Consider the following 17,723-nt stretch of genomic DNA (forward strand, 5'->3'; position numbering starts at 1 on the left):
TCCTTTTGACAGCTTTGTTTTACTTCACCAAAAATTGCCAAAATACACTCAGAGCCTGTTCTCTCACTACATTTTCATTTTAAATAGGAAACGCCAAAGGCAGCTGACAAAAACCTCTTCTCATATACTTTCAATTTTATTTTACCAAATTCTGAGTCATCATTTGCTGCCAGCAATTCCACCTCTTTTATCCAGGAGCTGGTGACACTACTGTTGCTGCTTTGATGCAGTTGCAGGTGTGGGGTTAGGAGCAGGACTTGGAAATGAAGGCTCTGGGGCCGAATGTCCTGCCAGATCGCAAGTTGAGGCTGCAAAACCCTGGCTGTATTTCGCAGGGAGCTGCTGAGAAGTTGCTCTCTGGAAGCTGGTTTGTCACACGAGCAGCTTTCGCAGAGCTTGCTAGAGGTTCACCAGCACCAGGGTGTCAGAGAGAGAAGCCCTTTCATAGGAAGAGCGCGATATCACGTGGCCGAGCTGCTCTTGCTGTGCCGGTCAGGGTATGGGGACGCCAGCACCCTCTGAGCTAAGGACTGACCTCTGGGACCCCTCGCGTGTGCCGGGACTGCCGTGTCCCTAGCGCTGCACATCATGCAAATAAAGCCATGACCTCAAGTGAGAGGCAGGTCAAAACACTGGGCGCTCAGGAGCGTGGTGGCTGTAGTGGGATGGATGCAGAAATCGGTCATTTCTCATGGCCATTACAGGGAATGGGAGTCTGAAAACTGTTACCTAGGAGTTAGTAAAAGATTTGCTTTCTTGAACTTTCTTTACAAGTGCTAAAGCAAACCTTGGGCTTGGGCATGTTACTTTTCTTCCTTCTTTGACCACAAGACAAACGTAAAGAAAAATTTTCACAAACCTTTAGCACTCGGAAAACATTGCCTCGCTTCTCTGGTGATGCTGAAGGAGCAAGGAAAAAACGCTGCCTCCCCGACTACCCCTTCCCCAGCCCAGCTCAGCTCCAGGGCTGAGTCTCACAGGGGGAGAGAAGCAGCATCTTGTTTGGCAGCTGCAGCAGGCTGATTTGGGAAACGTGGACTGGCAGCTCTGCCCTCACCTGCAGGGTGGTTTTGAGGTAAATGAGCTTTCAGCACCCACTTCCCTTCGAAGATGGAGGTGAAGATGGCAGCCTCCTCTGTGAAATACTTGGAGCTCTGTGAATGTAAAATGCTGCCTAAGAGCAGGCTATGGCTCCAGATCACAGTCCCATTTCTTTCTCTGCACCTACTGCAACATCTAATGGGTTGAGGGGGATGTGGTGTTCTCCATTAATTAAAATCCTTGCTCAGGAGGAGATTTAAGTTGCTGTTATCTTAATATTTAGTGGTTAGGTGCTGGAAATGCCGGTGTGGTGCCCACAACGGTTTTGGCCCATGGTTGCCTTGTGGCTGGGAAAGCCGGGGCGGCGGTGGCACACCACGGCCCGGTGCTGGCACAGCCTGCCTGGAGAGGTGCTGCTTGAATGCAGGCACGTGCTAAGCCGAGGTGCTTTAAAGAAGCTTTACCTAAATCCTAGTCAGAGGAGGACACCTAACTTGCCCAGCCGGCTTTGATGTGCTTACGGAGGCCTCTTGCTTGAGTGCGGTGCTTTCTGCTCTACAATGTTTATCCAGAGCTGTTTTTCCTGCATCTGAATTGGGAAGGGAAAGAAGACATAGGCACTGGATGGGGAAGCATGGATGGAGCCCAGCTCTCCTGAGTCCCTGGCCAGGCTTAATCCGCAGCCCACCATGCCGTTCTGCAAGCCTTCCCTCAGCTCCCAAACCCCTAGGCAGGAGCGGCATCACCTCCATCTCCCACTGGCACCCCCGGCCTCCGTGCGTGCCTGGCGTGAGGGGAGAGGCACTGTGCTGAGGTGGCGGAGGTCAGATGTCTTCTCAGCATCAGATTAAAAAAGGTGGGGGGGAGGATGCATTTTTTTAAAAAAGACCAAAAAAGAAACAGTAAATGCATCAAATAATAATAAAAACCCACCCTTTTCTTTGAGCCTGAATGTATGCTGGTGCAGTGCTTAGGGGATTAATCTCTTAAAAAATAAGTGCCATGTGAGTAGACAGGCAGTGATTAAGGTTTTAACTGATCAGTCTGCGTCTGACAGTGAACCAGCTATTATCTTAACGGAATCAAACGAACATTCAGAGCCTCCGCTCAGCCCCAAACATGAAAGGAGATGTCATCTGCTGGCAGTTGGCAAGCCGCAGGGGAAGGGAGAGAGAGAGAAAGAAGGAGGGAAGGAAAGCAAAACAAGGGTGAGAAAAAGGGGGAAAGGGAGGCACAGCCAGGGAAAGGAGGGGAGGGGAAAGAGGGAGAAGGAGTGAGAAAGGACGGAGGTGTAAATAAAAGGAAGCAACATAGGGAAAAAGATAAAAGGAAGGGAGAAGAGTAGAGGCTTGAAAAAGTGCGGAAGTCTGCTCTGCTCTTATGTTTCTTTCCTTCCTACTTTCCTAAATGGTTTGGAAACTGTTCCCTGAGCAAGCTGGGCCTTTGGCAGCCCTCTCCAACCCTTGCCCTGGCTTTTCCCACACTGGCTGTCGCGCTCGCCGCCAAGGTCTCCTCTAAACCAGGGAGGTCTAGCACTCTTGAACCTGAGGTCAAAAACAAGAGGGAGGAAAAGAATGGCCTTCAGGCCAGAGGAAGAAACCAGGGCAACCAAGCTCTTAACGTGATAAAAGGGCTTTATCTCAAAGCACTTAAACAAAACACACAAGCCTGAGAGAAGAGGCTCTGTCAAGTATCCGCCAGGGCCATAGGGGAGATTGCAAATCCCTGCAGGATAGAGGGGCTCTTTCTTTACACTGTGCAGACCCTGGAGCTGGGGCCGGTGCAGGTGATGAGCATGGGGAAGGGAGGGCAGGAGGGATTTACCTTGGCCAGAGGCTGGCAGCCAGCGTAGAGACGACAGTAATTCATGGGAGCTGCTTAACCACAGATCAGAGGGGAGCAGCCTGGAAGTGAGCGGCTATTAAAGAAAAGATCAAGGGCAGAGGGAGCAGGAAGCAGGTCTGGAGAGGGGCAGGAGAGAAGAGGAGACAAGGAGACATCCAGGAGCGGGTGGACACAGTCCCATTCCCTCTTTTGGGGGTTTAGTGTAAATCAGTGTCATCCCTCTGCAGTCAGGGGATTGATGCAGTTTACAGGAGCAGCCCTCTGCAAAATCAAGAGCCAGGCTGGCCTCAGGGACAGAGCATTTTCCCCTGGGACGTGTTGGGAGACTTAAATGGAGCAGTTGCAGTTTCCAGTGCAGGGGAATGTGGGCTGGAGGGGAGAGAGGCTGCCTGGCAGAGAAGCAGGAGCTGCCTGGTCATGTTTGCATGGTCAGTTCACATCAAGGGGGACAGCAGGATTTATGGTCTCAAGGGCAAAGAAGTAGCTTGGGCTGGAGGAGGACTGGAGATCCGAAACAACGGGGGCTTGTTAGCCCGAGGGTTGCAGTCAGTGGAGTAGGGCGGCACGACTGGGAGATGACTGAGACCGAACAGTGGAGGGTGTACGCTAAGGAGTTAGGAGACCCAAGGAGGCCTGGAGCTTACTGGGCTCTTGTAAAAGATTACAGGCCATGGAGAGGGGAGTACAGGTCCCTGGGTTGTTTCCTAATGCATGGGAAGGGAAGGGGAGTTATACATGCTGGAGAAAGGCAAACACCTTGCAGCAGAGCTGAAGGTCCCGGTCCCAGAGAGCCGACAGTGCCTGCCGTCTCCTGGACTTGCAGCCCGAGGGCCCCAAAGATGCACTTTGCAGCAGTTGGCCTCTGGCACAGCTCCACCTTTAGGGGCAGCCAAATGCCGCTGACATAAAGGGTGAAAGGCAGTGCCCTGCCTTGCCCTGCCGGGAGACCCCACCACCCCTAGGATCTCCAGGCTGCAAATCCCACCCGCTGATCCACTTTTCCAGAGGTGCTTTTCCAGCTTAACTCCCTGTGGTACCCTGCTCCAAAAGGACAGGCTGTTTCCTAGGGCTGATTTTCTCCCTCATCCCTTTGGGACTCAGCCCCATCCCTCCCCATTTCTCAGTGAAAGACATGTGATGCTTTGTGCCAGAAATCCCCCCTTTTCGGGGAGATATCCTGCTCTGGCCTGGGGTGCTGCTCTCTCTCTGGCTGCTGGGCTCCCCTCCTTGTTCTGTGGGCTTTGGCATGTAGCACGTCCTCAGCCCCACCAGGGGGGCCCAGCATAATTGCTGGGGCCCCATATGGCTCCCTATGGAGACAGGTGACCCCAGGTGTCCTTCACATAGATCCCTCTTGGCCCATGCCTGTGCTGCCCGCAGGCCGATGAGGACCTGCCGCAGCTCGGTGAATCACAGCACACTGAGAACTGCGAGGAACCGCCCGGCTATGAATTTCCGTCGGTGCAGACACCACTGCCAGGCTGTTATTCCTCCGTGCTCTCCCTCCTGACTCCATCTGTCTGCATGGTGCTACCGCTCCATGCCAAGAGGGCTACAGGACCGCCAGGGTCACGACTGCCCCATTACGGGGCGAGATTTATCATTGGCAGGTGTGCTGCGGGATGGTATATTATCCAGGATTATGAACTGTAACAGGATAATCTCTCTAATGTAATTCAAGCTCTCGACATGGCTTATGGCTCCTTAATGTACCTCAGACTGAAGAATTACAAGAACATTTTCCCCCCTCCCTACCTTGTCAGCTCCTAAATGATTTAGGCAATCGCCTGAAGCCAGATCTTGGCCTCCAGTCATAACTCAGAGCAGTTCAGTAAATATGATGGGGAAGGAGTTTTCCTGGCTTTGCTCTTTCTTCCTTCCACTGTGCTCAGCCCTTGCTTAGCAAGGGAATGAGTGGGGAGAGCTGGGGCACGCCGCCCTGCCCTCGCCTCCACGTTGTCCTTCTGTGGGCTTCCTCTGCTCCCTGTCCTTAGCTTTCAGGATGAATTGCTGCCATGCAAACCATGGAGAGCAGGACTCAGAGCACCCTGGGAGACACGGGACATTCAGTAGATGCTCTTTTGGGCAGGATTGTGCCTTGGGTAACCATGGGGTTGTTCCCCCTAGAGCATCGCCTCTCCCCAGTGCACCAGTGGCCACATCACCAGCACAGTCCAGGACAGGTAACCAGTGCCTGCGAGAGCTTTTCCCTGCGAAGAAGGGAAGTCCCCTTGCCTGTGCCTGGGACATGGCACTAAGCCACCTTTAGCAGCGAAGGGCACCTTCCCAAGGTCTCTGCAACATCCCTGAGAGATGAGACCCTCCTCTGTGCAGACTGGCAGGATAAGATCTCTGCTATCACCAGCAAGACAGATCTCCAGCCACCTGAAGGAGCTTTTTTTCTTTTTTTTTTTCCCCTTCCTGGAAGCTTCTCCAAGACAGAGCCTCATAAATCTCACCTCCCAAACCCCTCAGGCGGCCCGTTGTCTACATCCTCTCCATCTTCCTTTCTTTTCCCCACCACGAGGCACTGGGAGGCAAACGTGTAAAGCCAAGAGCCCGAGGTGGGAGGCAGGAGACCCTGTCCTGTCCTTTCTGTCCCTGCCGTGCCACGCAGCTGCTGTGACCTTGGTGGCATCTGGCAGTGCCTCTCCCTCCCTTGTGTTGTGGGGTCTCCTGGTGGGGACAGCGTGGCTTAGAGGGGCTGTCCTGGATCTTCCTGCGGCTACTGTAATACAAATGATTAATAGCAGCCAGCCCCTCTTGAACATGGGGAATCAGGGCAGCCGCCCGCTGGATTCCCTTTTGGGTAACACAGCAATTAGCGGTTTGGTATAAAATCACCCAGTGGAGGCAGTTATTTGTGTGGATGTCCAGGCTTGCTCCGTGCCCTCCTGCAAGCCAAGAGGAAGCTTCCCATCTTTTATATAATTGGCTTTTAATTCTACCTCTCTGTTCATTGCTTTGACTTAATGGTGGGGTTTGTGGTGCTGATTTTACGTGGAGTCGGGTTCATTCCTATGGATGAGGTTCAAGATGTAAAGCATGGGAAAGATGAGCAATTAGAACAGCACCGTAAAGGGCTCCGTCTCAGAAATCTTCTGGGCCGGGGCTGCACCGAGGAGGTGGGGAGCAGCAGGAGTCCAGTCCAGCGCTTGCTGAGACCCACCAGGAGCCCTCCTCTGAAGCCCCTGTCCTCCGGTCACCCCTTCTGTTGCTCCTTGGGGCTCCCCCGGTGTCCTGCTAGCGGCAGGGCTGTCTCTCCATCCTCAGTCCCACCGTACCTCCTCCTGCAGCTGCCTCGGTGACCCCAATGACAAATTAAACTTTGTAAACGGGTGGGGGGAGGAAAGAAAGCAAAAGAGGAGAAAAAAGCAGAGATTAAGAACAGGAACTGCAGGGATACAGCTTCCACCCGGCAACCGACTTAAAATAAACATCAGATATGCAGAGCAGGGCTGGGAACCTGCTGCGACTTGGGAAAAAAGTGACGCTAGAAGAAAATATATATCCTTTAGCATTACCGGTTTTAGGCCAGACGTGGCCTGGTTACCTGTTGCTAATGTGAGTGTGGCAGATGTGTGAAGTGCTGAGTGATGGCTGGAGGGGGAAGGAAAAGGGGAATGTGCAAAAAGGAGGAAGGGGAAGACAGCGATAATGCACAGAGGAGAGAGCGGGTAGAGACACAGCGTCAAGCTGGTGAGCAAAGGAATAGCTGAGCTGCTCCTCGGTGGAGAGGACAGGGATTTCCCTGTAAGCACATCCCTCCCTGGCCCCCCGGGGTCCTGCCCAAAGCCTCAACAAGGTCAAGCGGGTCTGCCAAAGCCCACCTCTGTGCAGGGGGTTGCACGATGCAGACGTGTGTGTCCTGCTGCTGCTGTGACCGCCGGTGCCCAGGGACTGCCCTGGGGACTGGTCAGTGTCCGCTTCGGGCTGTGCGCCCACGGGTGGACATCCCCCTGGGCAGCTGCTGGAGCTGCTCGGGGGGTAAGGTCTGCAGTGCCCCCGCCTCAGGCTCACACGGGCTCAGGAGAGGAAAATAATCCTGGGGAGATGGAAAGCAAAGGAATGAAAGAGAAAAGGAGGGAGATGAAGTGCTTCAAAGGCAACCAGCCAGCTGGTTGCACTTGCTGGGGCAGGGGACGCGAGGCTGGCTCTCTGACTCTCGAAAGGACAAGACCGGGAGCTGCGGGCGTCTGAGCAGAGGCCAGAGGAGAGGCAACAAGAAAGCAGAGTGTCCTCTAGAAATCTGGAGGCAGTGCGTGTCGTGTTGAAGCGTGACGCCCTTCCTGATCCCCAGCCTGCGGGCAGGGCACCAGCCGGGGAGCTCCAGGCAGCTGTATTTACTGTTGCTATTTGTTGTCGCCCTGGCAGCCTCCGCAATGTGAATTTTCTGTGTCACTGGCTGAGAGGATTCCAGGCAGGTTTTTGATAATGTGGTTTTTTGTAAACCGGGGGGGGAGAGGGGGGAAAGAAGCCACAGGCTAGAAAACGGCTCGGCCCAGAGCTTTTAACTCCTTCGTCACCAAATGTGCTTGGCTGGAGTTTGTGGTTAAAGCATCAGAGAGTTTTGCTGGAGATCAGGCTGCTGGATAGAGCTGCCTGTTTTCGCTGCCTGCAGCGGGAGGAGGGAAGCGAGGGTGCTTGAGTGCTGTAGGAGAGACGTGCCAGCCCGGCCGACCCTCCCTGAGCGTGGGAGGGCACACACTTCCAGTTTGGGGAGCTGGGCAGGATTTTTCACAAGATGCTTTAGGGGATCCTTAGGGCCCTCTTGGGGCCAGTTGCTCCTGCAGGGCTCTGTAGGGATCCCTGAGTGATGTCCAATGGAGGGGTTTAAAGAAGGAGGGGTTCAGGGCTTTCCCCATGGGCCCGACGACAGCTGGGGTGAAGGATTTGGTGTGCGGGCCAAGCAGGTGCTGGTACAGGTTGGGGGTGGTTTTGGACCAGCACCAGCAAATGTGGCATTTCCACTACACTGTCCTTCACAGCAACATCAGCCCATCCCTTAATGCCCAGGAACAAGAAATTAAACCCCAGGCATCCTTTGGCAGGTCCCCACAACTCTGCCTGCTTACCCTGCTTCCTCCCCGCTACCCACACATATCTCTTCCCCACTCACTGCTTGAGATGTGTGTGCTGAGTCACCCCGTGACTCAGTTTCCCCTCCTCTAAAAGGGGAAGAAAGCTGAGAAAGTGCCAGCAGAAAGCAGTGTCCAACTCATGACATCAGTCCTCGGGGGGTGGCCAGAGGCAGGTACCCACCTGGCACATGCTCCCCGCCAGGCCCGCAGCGAGGCGGCTGCATCCCCACAGTCCGGAGCCTGAGGCTCTTGCCACTTGAAAGCCAGACAAGAGATTGCAGAGGGTTTGATCTCGCCATAAACAAACTCGAAATCCAAGTGTAATCTTCTCCTCCTTTGTTTTCAGGCAAACAGAGCAGCAGCATCTGTCCCCTCCCTGCACTGCTGCCAGATCTCTCAACATGCAGTGAAAAGCAGCACCAGAATCCGTTCTTTCTTCCTTTCTTTCTTTTTTCTTTCCTTTTTGTCTGGTTTATGCTTTGGATAATTAGTGTATCACGGAGAGATAGTGTTGGGGACAGGAAGGAAAAGCTGTTTATACAGTGAAGTAACTGGCAAAGCATCTTCAGACCTGTCTCTGCTTCCCAGGTGGCACCTCTGGCTTAACGGCTTCCTTCCTGTGACACAGAAGGGGGATCTCTGCCAACCTTTGCCATCTCCTCCCAAAAAACTTCCTTGGATTAACCCTTTGCTCGCTTGCCCAGAGGAGAAAGGGGGACTTTCCTTCTTGCCTGGTACCTAATTTCTAAGTACACATTGCCAGAGGAGGGGGCAGTGACCCCAGGACCTTGCATGGAACGAAGAATAAAACCTTAAATCTGTGTGGTCGGGCAAACATGGGGCTTTTCAGCCCTGTGTTTCTAGTTTTTGCAGCCAGCAGTGCTCTCCTGGGGTCCCTCTGGTCAGTCTTGGTCCTCTTAGGAAAGGGGAAACCGAGGCACCAGATTGTCTAGGATTGTACAGCAAAGCAGTGCTAGAGACCAGCTCCAGCACAGCTTCCCTCTAAAAACTCATCAGCTTTAATGCCTTCCTCAAACCACATCAGAAGCTGCCGGTCACCTTTGCTTTCCCAGCCAGCAGTCCCTCAGATTTAACACTTCTTTCACCCGGGCAGGAGCGGCTGTGTGAGCCGACCTGATTGACACATGATTGACAGAGCCAATTAGCCAAACTAAGCCAGCTGCATTCAACTTGGTCCTCCAGAAGGCTGGGGGAGGAGGGGAGAAGCAGAGGGGAGGCCAGAATCCAATTCCTCTCCCATCAGGCGTGATTGCTGTTTTTGTTTTATTCTCAGCCTTTTTTTAGATGTCTTGGAGACGCTGCATCTTGTTTCCTGGATGCCATTCAAATAGTGCTCACCAGCTTCCCATTCGGTTGTCAGAGAGTGTGAGGGGGTTGTCATCACCTGGGCACGTTTTCCCAGCTCTGGGATTTCCCCAGGTAAAACAGGGAACTCCTCATGCCGTAACATGTTCCAGATGAAAGTGCGATTCAGGGAAGAGACGCAGCCCCCTCCTTGCACCCGGGCACAGAGTATGGCTCAAAGGGATGTGAGAGGCCGGCAGAGCCCTGGTGGGTTGGTCGCAGAGGTGGGCAGGGAGCTGGCTGGGCTTTCTTTTCTCTTCTGGTTGTCCCCTTGGAGTGGGGAGTTGGTGGCAGTTTGAAAAGAAGCAGGTCAAGGAGGCTTGGTTAGGAGAAGGAAGGCTGGGAACACGCAGCCACAATAAGGACAGGCTGTGTGTGGAGTTTGTCTCTCCGGAGATCTGGGTTTCTTCTTTCTCAATGTTTTTTGACTCATTTCCTCAGCTCGCAGTCAGATATTTACTTAACCTTGCAACTGTGCTGCACAGGGAATGCCAAGTTTGGGGGCTGCAAGCGCTCTCCCTGCTGCCGTGTTTATACATGGAGGCTCACACGCTCTGCACACACGCATGTGCGGGCACGAGCAGCCCTTGGGTGCACACACGCTTGTGCACAGGGGACACACGCTTATCAGTGTGCATGCAGAGAGGGCACCTCGCTTCCCGTTCATGGCAGGGCTCCGGTGGGCAGCGAAGCACAGGCACCTGCCAGCACTTCAGTATCCATCACGCTCTGTACTGGCACAGGCACTACTCTGACAGACCCATCGCACATGCCACAGACAGATTTGGCCATGCCAAGCCCACATGATGCAGGAGATAAATCTCTCTGTATTTTGTGCCCCTGGACCCAAATCCTTGCATACCCATCAGGTGTACTGTGCACATAAATGATCACAGACTGACTGCACGTGTTTTCATCCAAGCGTAGAGCAGCCAGTACATGGATTTTAGTCACCTCTGTTGTGCTGTGGACAAGCCCAACAAGGCTGGGACACTGCAAAGTGAAGAAGCCCAGTCCAGGGGTCACACTTTTGCCAAGAGCCTTGTTGGAGTGGGCCAGGCATGTCTGTGATCTGTTGTTCAAGCTTCTTCCTTCCCAGCTGTTTTCCCCAGCCCAGCTCAGATGTTGCCATGCTCCCTCAAAGACCGCCTTGTGTTGAGTTTCTGGGACCCAAAGCCCCTTTTATGGGTGTAGAGTCAGCCCTGGCTGACCACCACCAAGGTCTGGACAGATCCCAAAGCCTTTACAGATTGTGACCACTGTTGAAAGGGTTCATTTCTTCCCCTAATGAGATGCAGCCCTCGCTGGGGGCACTGCAGCATCTGTTTAGCAGCTCATAGCAACCAGGCATAACAATTCGGTCGAGGGATAGACAGGAACGCCAGGCCAGGGTGTTCACGTGGCTCTTCCTGCAACACTTCTCTAGCTTCTGCAATAGCTGGAGCCGGCCAAGAGATCCCATCCAAGTAGCCTTTAGGATGGGATCATGACCCTTGGACAGGGTCAGTGCAGATGGGGTGGAGAAAGCCCAGCGAGCACAGGGCTGGCGTGGTCCCTGCGGCCCAGCAAGAGTGCACCGGGGATGGCCCTGACTCAGAGGAGAGCATCCAGCTTAGTCACCCAGACCACTTCCCGCGGAGCCGCGAGCCGCCTTCTTAGTCCCGGCAGCTTTCACCTGCACCAGCCGAGAACAAACAGCTGAAATCTACTGGACAGAGGCCACGAGCGCGTTGCACAGCCTGCCCGACATGCCAGAGAGCCTCCTCCTCCCCGCAGCCGGGAGCGACCGCGGCCAGCTGATGGCAGAGGCTTCCCAAGGGCAGGGAGCGGGCAGGAGCCATGAGCAGGCAAGGAGTGCCGGTGTGCCAGGCAGGAAGCTCTCGTGTGTGTCTTCAGCTGGGAGAGGCGAACACAACAGCCTCTGCATAATGCCACTGACACACGGAAACTCACGGGGAGCTTTTTTGCAATCGATTTTTGCCCCAGCTAGGTGCACATGAAAAAGTCATTCAGGAAGCCACTTGAAAACAATCTCTCACTCTTACATGTACGCATACACTCAGGGTGTCAAATGATTTCAAATCAGCCAAGAAAGGTCTGATCAGCATTAGATGAATGGAAAGAATCCGGCTGACTTAGTGAGCTTTGGATCCAGCCATGAGTTATTAGGAAGTAGCTATCAAACCTTGAAGGAGGCAGCTGAGAGAAGTGAAACTCTACCCAGGTGTTAGAGATCCTTAAACGGGGAAGGAATTTTTCTTCCCCTTGGCCCTGGAACAACAACAATAGCACTTTTTTTTTTCTTAAAGCCTATTTCTGAACAAAGCAGGCAGGCAATTATCATCATCCTCATCCTCATCCTCATCATTGTTATCTGAAGCTGTTTGAAGTCAGAAGTGGTCACTTTGCCAAGGGAACGCACCCTCCAGTCTCTGCCAGCAGCTCTTACACATACAACCCCGGCTGCTGCAGGGCTCTGGTCCTCCAGGGCAGTTTCACAATGGAGTTGCAGAAAGCAGCAATGCTGAATGCACCATACAGCCGAGTGTTTGCCAAGGGGACCCGTGGGGCAAGATTTTAAAGCGAGTACGGTAGAGAAGGAGGAAGCTGGCAGTAGTCCTGGAAATTTAAAGCCCTTTCACTGCCCAGTGCTTTAAAATAAAAAGTATTTGTGATAAATTAATGAATTAATATTGTTCTGCCTCCCTAAGTCATCTCACTCACTCTCCCTCTCTGGGGATAGAAACCATATAAGTACCTCAATGGATAAACACAACTCTTAGCCTTGCCGATACTGCCTCACCGCTTGTCCTCGCCCCAGCTGCCTAACAGCGAGGGGAGTGTAATTCCCCTAATTCCCTTGATCCCAGTAACACGTCCCGGGAGGGTCTGTGGCTGCCAGGGAGGTTCCTGCACCACGTTACGGCTTCGCTGGCTTGTGCAGGTCCTTCCTGGAACCCGCCTTCCCGGCTCGAGCGTTTCTGGGAATGAGGTCCCAGGGCTGTTGGTTTGGGGAGCCTGCCAGGATGGTGGGGATTTGGGGGAAATGCATGGGGCCCCTGCTTTGGTTAACCCCTTCCCCACCAGCGACAAGTTCGGAAGCTACCACAGGGATGGGCCCCGGCTCTCCAGGGTGGCTTTGGCGAGGTGCGATGGATGGCACCTCGCTCTGCACCACCAGCCCCAGGAATGAGTGTCTCAGCCTCGTGCATCCCCCCTCTCTGTCTCTACCAAGAGATGATGCTTCCCTGAGTTTCTGGTGGAAAAAGGGAGGGAGGGAAGAAATTTCCAGCCAGCGCAAGGCAGCAAGAGCCAAGTCTGAGGCTCGCAAATCTCCGGCCCATACCTCACGGGTTAAGCGAGCCGAGAGGGCTGTGTGTGCTAAGGTCAACACAGGCTGCACCTGCCCACAGGCTCCTGTGCGCGGCAGCACAATTGATGGCTTGTTCCTTTCATAAGTGCCGTTGGAGCGCGGTGCCCAGGCCCCGAGCCAGCCTGCTGATCACATAAAATATTATTTGTGTTTAAAAATTCCAGTAATTGACTATGCACCGGTTTTTTCCAAGCCTTCTGCCAAGGGCAGTAAAATCAAAATCCGTCCCAGGTTATTTTCATCATGCAAATTCCCATTTCTGTAAACAGGAGTAAAGCGGCAAGACCCACTGCTTGCAGCCGCTAGGCTGGGCCGGCAGCCAGCGTGTGGCGGGGAGCGCGCCGGGGCCGGGGCTCGGCGGGAAGCCGGCCGGAGCAGGGGGAGGCGAGCTGGGAGCGGGCAGCAGTGCAAGGTGCAGCCGCCGAGAGCTGCTCCGGCTGGAGCCCTCCCTGCCCCGGGGGAGCAGAGAAGGGGGGATGTGGGGCTTGTCTGTCCCCTTGCCCCCTCCTAGGACAGCCTACATCTTCCGCTCCTGTTGTCCCAACTCCTCCCTCTGTGAGATCTTTCTCCTGGGATGTTCGCTGGAGCCCAGCTCCTCTCCTTGCCCTGCTGCTGACTCCTAGCTCACACCAGCTGCTCAACCCCAGGTCTTGGGATGCTGTAATCTTACGCAGGGATCTGCCCAGTCCTCACCTCTCATATATCAACCCAGACTGGAAGAAGGGAGTGTCCTTTAGACGGGAACTCGGCATTTCCTGATGGAAACCCCCTTGCAGCCTGTGTGGAAACAGAGGCATCCATAGACAGTGTGCAGTGGGTTTTGGCTGGGTTGCTCGGGAAGACTACCCCGCTGGGTGCATCCCACACTCCCGCGCTGATCCCAGGGCACACAGCCTGGGCAGTGATAGTGGGGGGAAAGGTCCTGCTTAGCCACAGTGGGGCAAGGCTGGATCGTCCCCAGCTTCCCCCCTCCCCAGCTCCAGCACTGGTTTCTTACACAGCTGAAATGAGGCACAGAAACCCAATGACACCCATCGGGGCTGGCACCCCTGTGGGCAGCGGGCTCTGGTGATGCTTTATTGATGGTTTGCAGCCATCCGTGGACACTGCAAGAACCATGATGTAATGAGGGATGTCCCAAGCCAAGACACCAGCCCTAAACCCTCAGGGGAAGCCTCTTTAGCTTAACCTGAGTGTTCCAGAGCAGGACTGGCAGAATGGTGCTCTCCATACTCTGGAAAATGAGGGGTAGATCCATACGGGATCCAGTTATTTCACTGCAGTTTCTAGAGCTGCGCAGACTTTGAGGTTTCGCGGCCAGGGCTAGGAAGAGGTCTAGAAAGCAATAGAGAGCATTGCCAAAAAAACCCCAAAACTTCTGACGTTACATTACAGAGAAGCTCTAACTCTATGCCTTGGGGCATGCACCAGCGTGGACGGGCTGAGGTTAGGGTGAACAGCTAGATGAATTATCCCATTCTCGCTCATTATGAGACCTCTTTGTACCCATTTTGGAAACATGTGGGAACAGCTGAGGTTCGGGGTGGGACACTGGGCCACACAAGCCCCTGACCTACTGGGAAATGGCAGGTTTGTTCCTATGGGCCTTTTGGTTTTGCACACATAAGCAAAGATGACATTTTATCCTCTTTAAGAAGAGGGGCGGGAGACCTTGCTAAGAATTCACATCTGTTTTGGAAACAAGTCAACGCAGGAAAACTACCCACATGGAGAAGTAATGTGGTTTTGATTGTATTGCACTCTATAGAAAGTAGTGCACACATATTAAACTATATTAGACAGTATAATAATAGCTTACAGTTAGTCTGCCTTTCATCTGGACGTGCTTCACAAACGTCACATAGATGCAGAAGCCTCTTTCACTGCCACTGAGATGCAACCACCTCTGTTGCATCTCTGCAAATTTGGATTAGCACAGCACATCAGACAACCATCCACCCAGAAATGCTTGTCAGGATGCAGGGAAGCTGGACTTTGGGATCCAAAATGTTCCTATTCCCCGCACACCCCAAGTTTAACGTCCAGGGAACAGTAAAATCTAAAAATGAATGGCTGAATAAGGACTACAGGGAGGCAACTGCATTATGTTTTATTTAAGGTGATCCCTGCAGTCTAAATCTTGGCTAATTACTTTGGCTCCATCTTAAATGTGCATGATTAATAGATATGGATATGTGTTTAACTAAAACCTATCACGTTTGAAGGGAATAATAACAATAATAAGTTTTTCCATCCATTGAGATCCAGACCACTTATGATAATTAAAATTGCATGACACTGCTGGTGAGGGTCTTGAGCTAGTTTCCAGTTGCCCAGGTAATCCTGTTCTGCCTCCCTTTATTGCTCCGGGGATCTCAAGTGGATACTGGCATTTTATTTTATTTTTCCCTTGTCCTCCTGGACTGCTGCGTTGGTCTGTAACACGGACGACGGCTTCTGTCTTGCGGCATGGTCTGGCGAAGCACTTTTTGATGTATTTGGTGCAAATAGGCCAGTCACAGAGGAGCGGGATCCCCACCAAAGGCCAAGCGCTGTCGGGATGGCACAGGGTGCGTGCGCTCTGAATCCAGCCGGGAGCGGAGGCAGCAGAGGGGGTGAAAATGCTGCTCCAGGAGTACGTCCAGCTCCATTTGAGTTTTGCCCGCTGGGCCCTTCTTTGGTCAGGGTCTCACTCATCACTTACGTGACTTGTTTCAAGGCAGAGGAGATGACTGCTCGCTTGTATTGTTTATACGACGGCAGTGACTAACAGGCTCAGCTCGGCAATTGCAGGAGGCTTTGTACAAACAAGGAGATGAGAGGCAGAGGGGAGGGATCGGGGTTTGAAATACCGGCTGTAAACACAACACGTTTCAAGTAAAGACAACTTGTAGCAGGGTGATCCAAACTAACAAATGTTGCAAGAGCGGAGCAACAGGGAGGGCGATGCGCGCCCGTGTGCCGGCGCGGAGCTGAGCTTTCACAATAAATGATTAAAGCATGGTTCAGATCCCGTCAAATGGAACGGTGCTAATCTAATCACAATCCATCTGGCACTGCCACATCTGTCCCAACACCTCCACCTCTTCATTTTCAATCAGCCTTAAATAGTACATAATTATTAATGTCTACCCGCCTGTCAGACGGCGCGGGGGATTCACTTATCTCTCAAGATTGGCTAAGGCAAGACACTGATATCGATGGCTCTAGCGCCAGGCTCGGAGGGCAATAAGCCTTTTGCCCTTGGTTTCAGTCCTCCCTGTGGCTGCGGGGATGGGAGGGGAGATTTGTGCACAGACCCTCGAAGCCGGCACCAGCCGGGGACTTGGCGGCAGGTAGTAGACGATGACCCGTTCATCAGCATCGCTTCTCTCCATCACCTTTTGCTGACAGCAGCAGGTCAGGTGTCTTGGGCTGGGGAAGGGCAAGGACATGTGCCTGAGCTTGAGTTTGTGGAGGTAAATGTCCCACTTGCACTGGACCCATGAGCAGTCCAGGACCAGCTCAGGGACACGGAGCCTGATCAGCTGGGCAAGGCTGTCCTGACCTGCTGGGGACCTGCTTTCTGGGGACCCAGTGTGCTGGGTGCTGCACGGCTGCTCGGTGCAACATGAGTGAGCTGGGAGGGAGAACCTCACAGGGACTGAGACAATTTACCTAAACCTTGGTGGACTGCTTTTCTCAAATCCAGAGCTCGCTGGCGTTCACAGAGGCTGTTGCAACAGTTTTTTTCGGCTCTTCCAAGAAACAAGCCAACACCAAAGCCCCAGCTGCAAACACGTCCTGTGCCTTGGATAAAACCTGGACTCAGACCTTTCCATGTGGGCTCTTCGGAGCTCTGGGCCACACTGACCAGCCAAACTAAGCAGCCCAACATTTTACCAATCCTTAGGATTTTTACTGTGAGTCTCCCAAAATCTGGAGATGTTTAAAGGCTCAGGAATCGTGTGGTTACGTGAAAATCTCGTCTCTTTCCTTTTTTATAAAAAAAATATTTTCTTGTCCTTCTGGCTGAGATAAAGCTCAAAAATACGAACTGGAGCAATGTGAAGCCCAGAAAGCAAACACTGATTTTTCTTGATGATTTTTAAGCTCACTACCTCAGGTGGGGAAGACATGAGCCATGATTTCGTAATGGTCAGGATTAGAGCCCCAGATCAAGCAGTCAGGACCAAGCCTCTGTCCCAGCCCAAATATCTGCTCCGCTGCAGCCGCTGAGCTCAGCTGCGGCAAAGGCAGGGAGAGAAGAGCTGGATGGCAAAGCTCAAAAACAGCCTTAAGAAAGTAGAGCCGAAAGCCGAGAGCAAATACCTTGTGAAAGTTGAGTGAGCCACCCCTGGATGTTTACAGAATAAGTTACCAAATAACCAGTGTCTTGGGGATATCTGGTGAGCCCTTGAAACATTCATTTTTTTGATCAGCACGATCGATCTGCGGCTGGCACTTGGTGCTTAGGTGGATTTGGAGGTTGAAAGACACTCCGTCGCAGTTCACAGTTTGTTCACAGACAAATCCTGCTGTTTTGTTTGTTTGAGGGCCTTTCTTCTTAGAAAGAGCCTGCTCAGCATGTCCAGGTGAGAAAGCTGCTTTCACACCACTCTGGGCATTTAAAGCAGGGGAGTTAGAGGCAGATGTGATGGAGGGGAGAGCTGAGCTGTAACAAGAAGTGCTCCTCTCCATGCGGGTCAGGAGAGGCTGTTTCCGTAGGGCTTGCAAAGGCAAAGACAAGGAGTGCAAATTGCTCCTTGGTGCAATGATGGAGGAATCCAACTCGAGCCCCAGTGAGGTGGAGGAGCTGAGTAAAAGACCCATCTGTTCCCCAGGTCTTTGCCAACTCTGCCAGCTTCCTTAGGGACCCAAAACCATGACCTGGGTCAGACAAGGGGCCAGGCTCTTGGATCTGGAGTTTGGGTGTTGAAGGAGGCGACAGCAGTTTGCTCTGGTCTGGGTCCATCCCGGCTTTCCAGCAAATGTTGGCCCATAGACTGGTTTGCTTCAAAAATAAGAATAAATCAATG

At 53.0% G+C, this 17,723-nt stretch overlaps 1 protein-coding gene across 1 annotated transcript in view; it reads left to right on the forward strand.

Annotated features, from left to right (window-relative positions):
• The window catches only part of NFYA (nuclear transcription factor Y subunit alpha), a 91,759-nt gene extending 79,748 nt beyond the window's left edge, over positions 1–12,011 (forward strand). The window contains exon 17 of the transcript XR_012677328.1: positions 8,556–12,011. The gene's annotated coding sequence lies outside the window, so the exon portion shown is untranslated. The remainder of the gene's footprint in view (positions 1–8,555) is intronic.
• Positions 12,012–17,723: the final 5,712 nt, after the last annotated feature.

Source organism: Calonectris borealis, chromosome 26 (assembly GCF_964195595.1).
Source record: "Calonectris borealis chromosome 26, bCalBor7.hap1.2, whole genome shotgun sequence".
Taxonomy (NCBI): domain Eukaryota; kingdom Metazoa; phylum Chordata; class Aves; order Procellariiformes; family Procellariidae; genus Calonectris; species Calonectris borealis.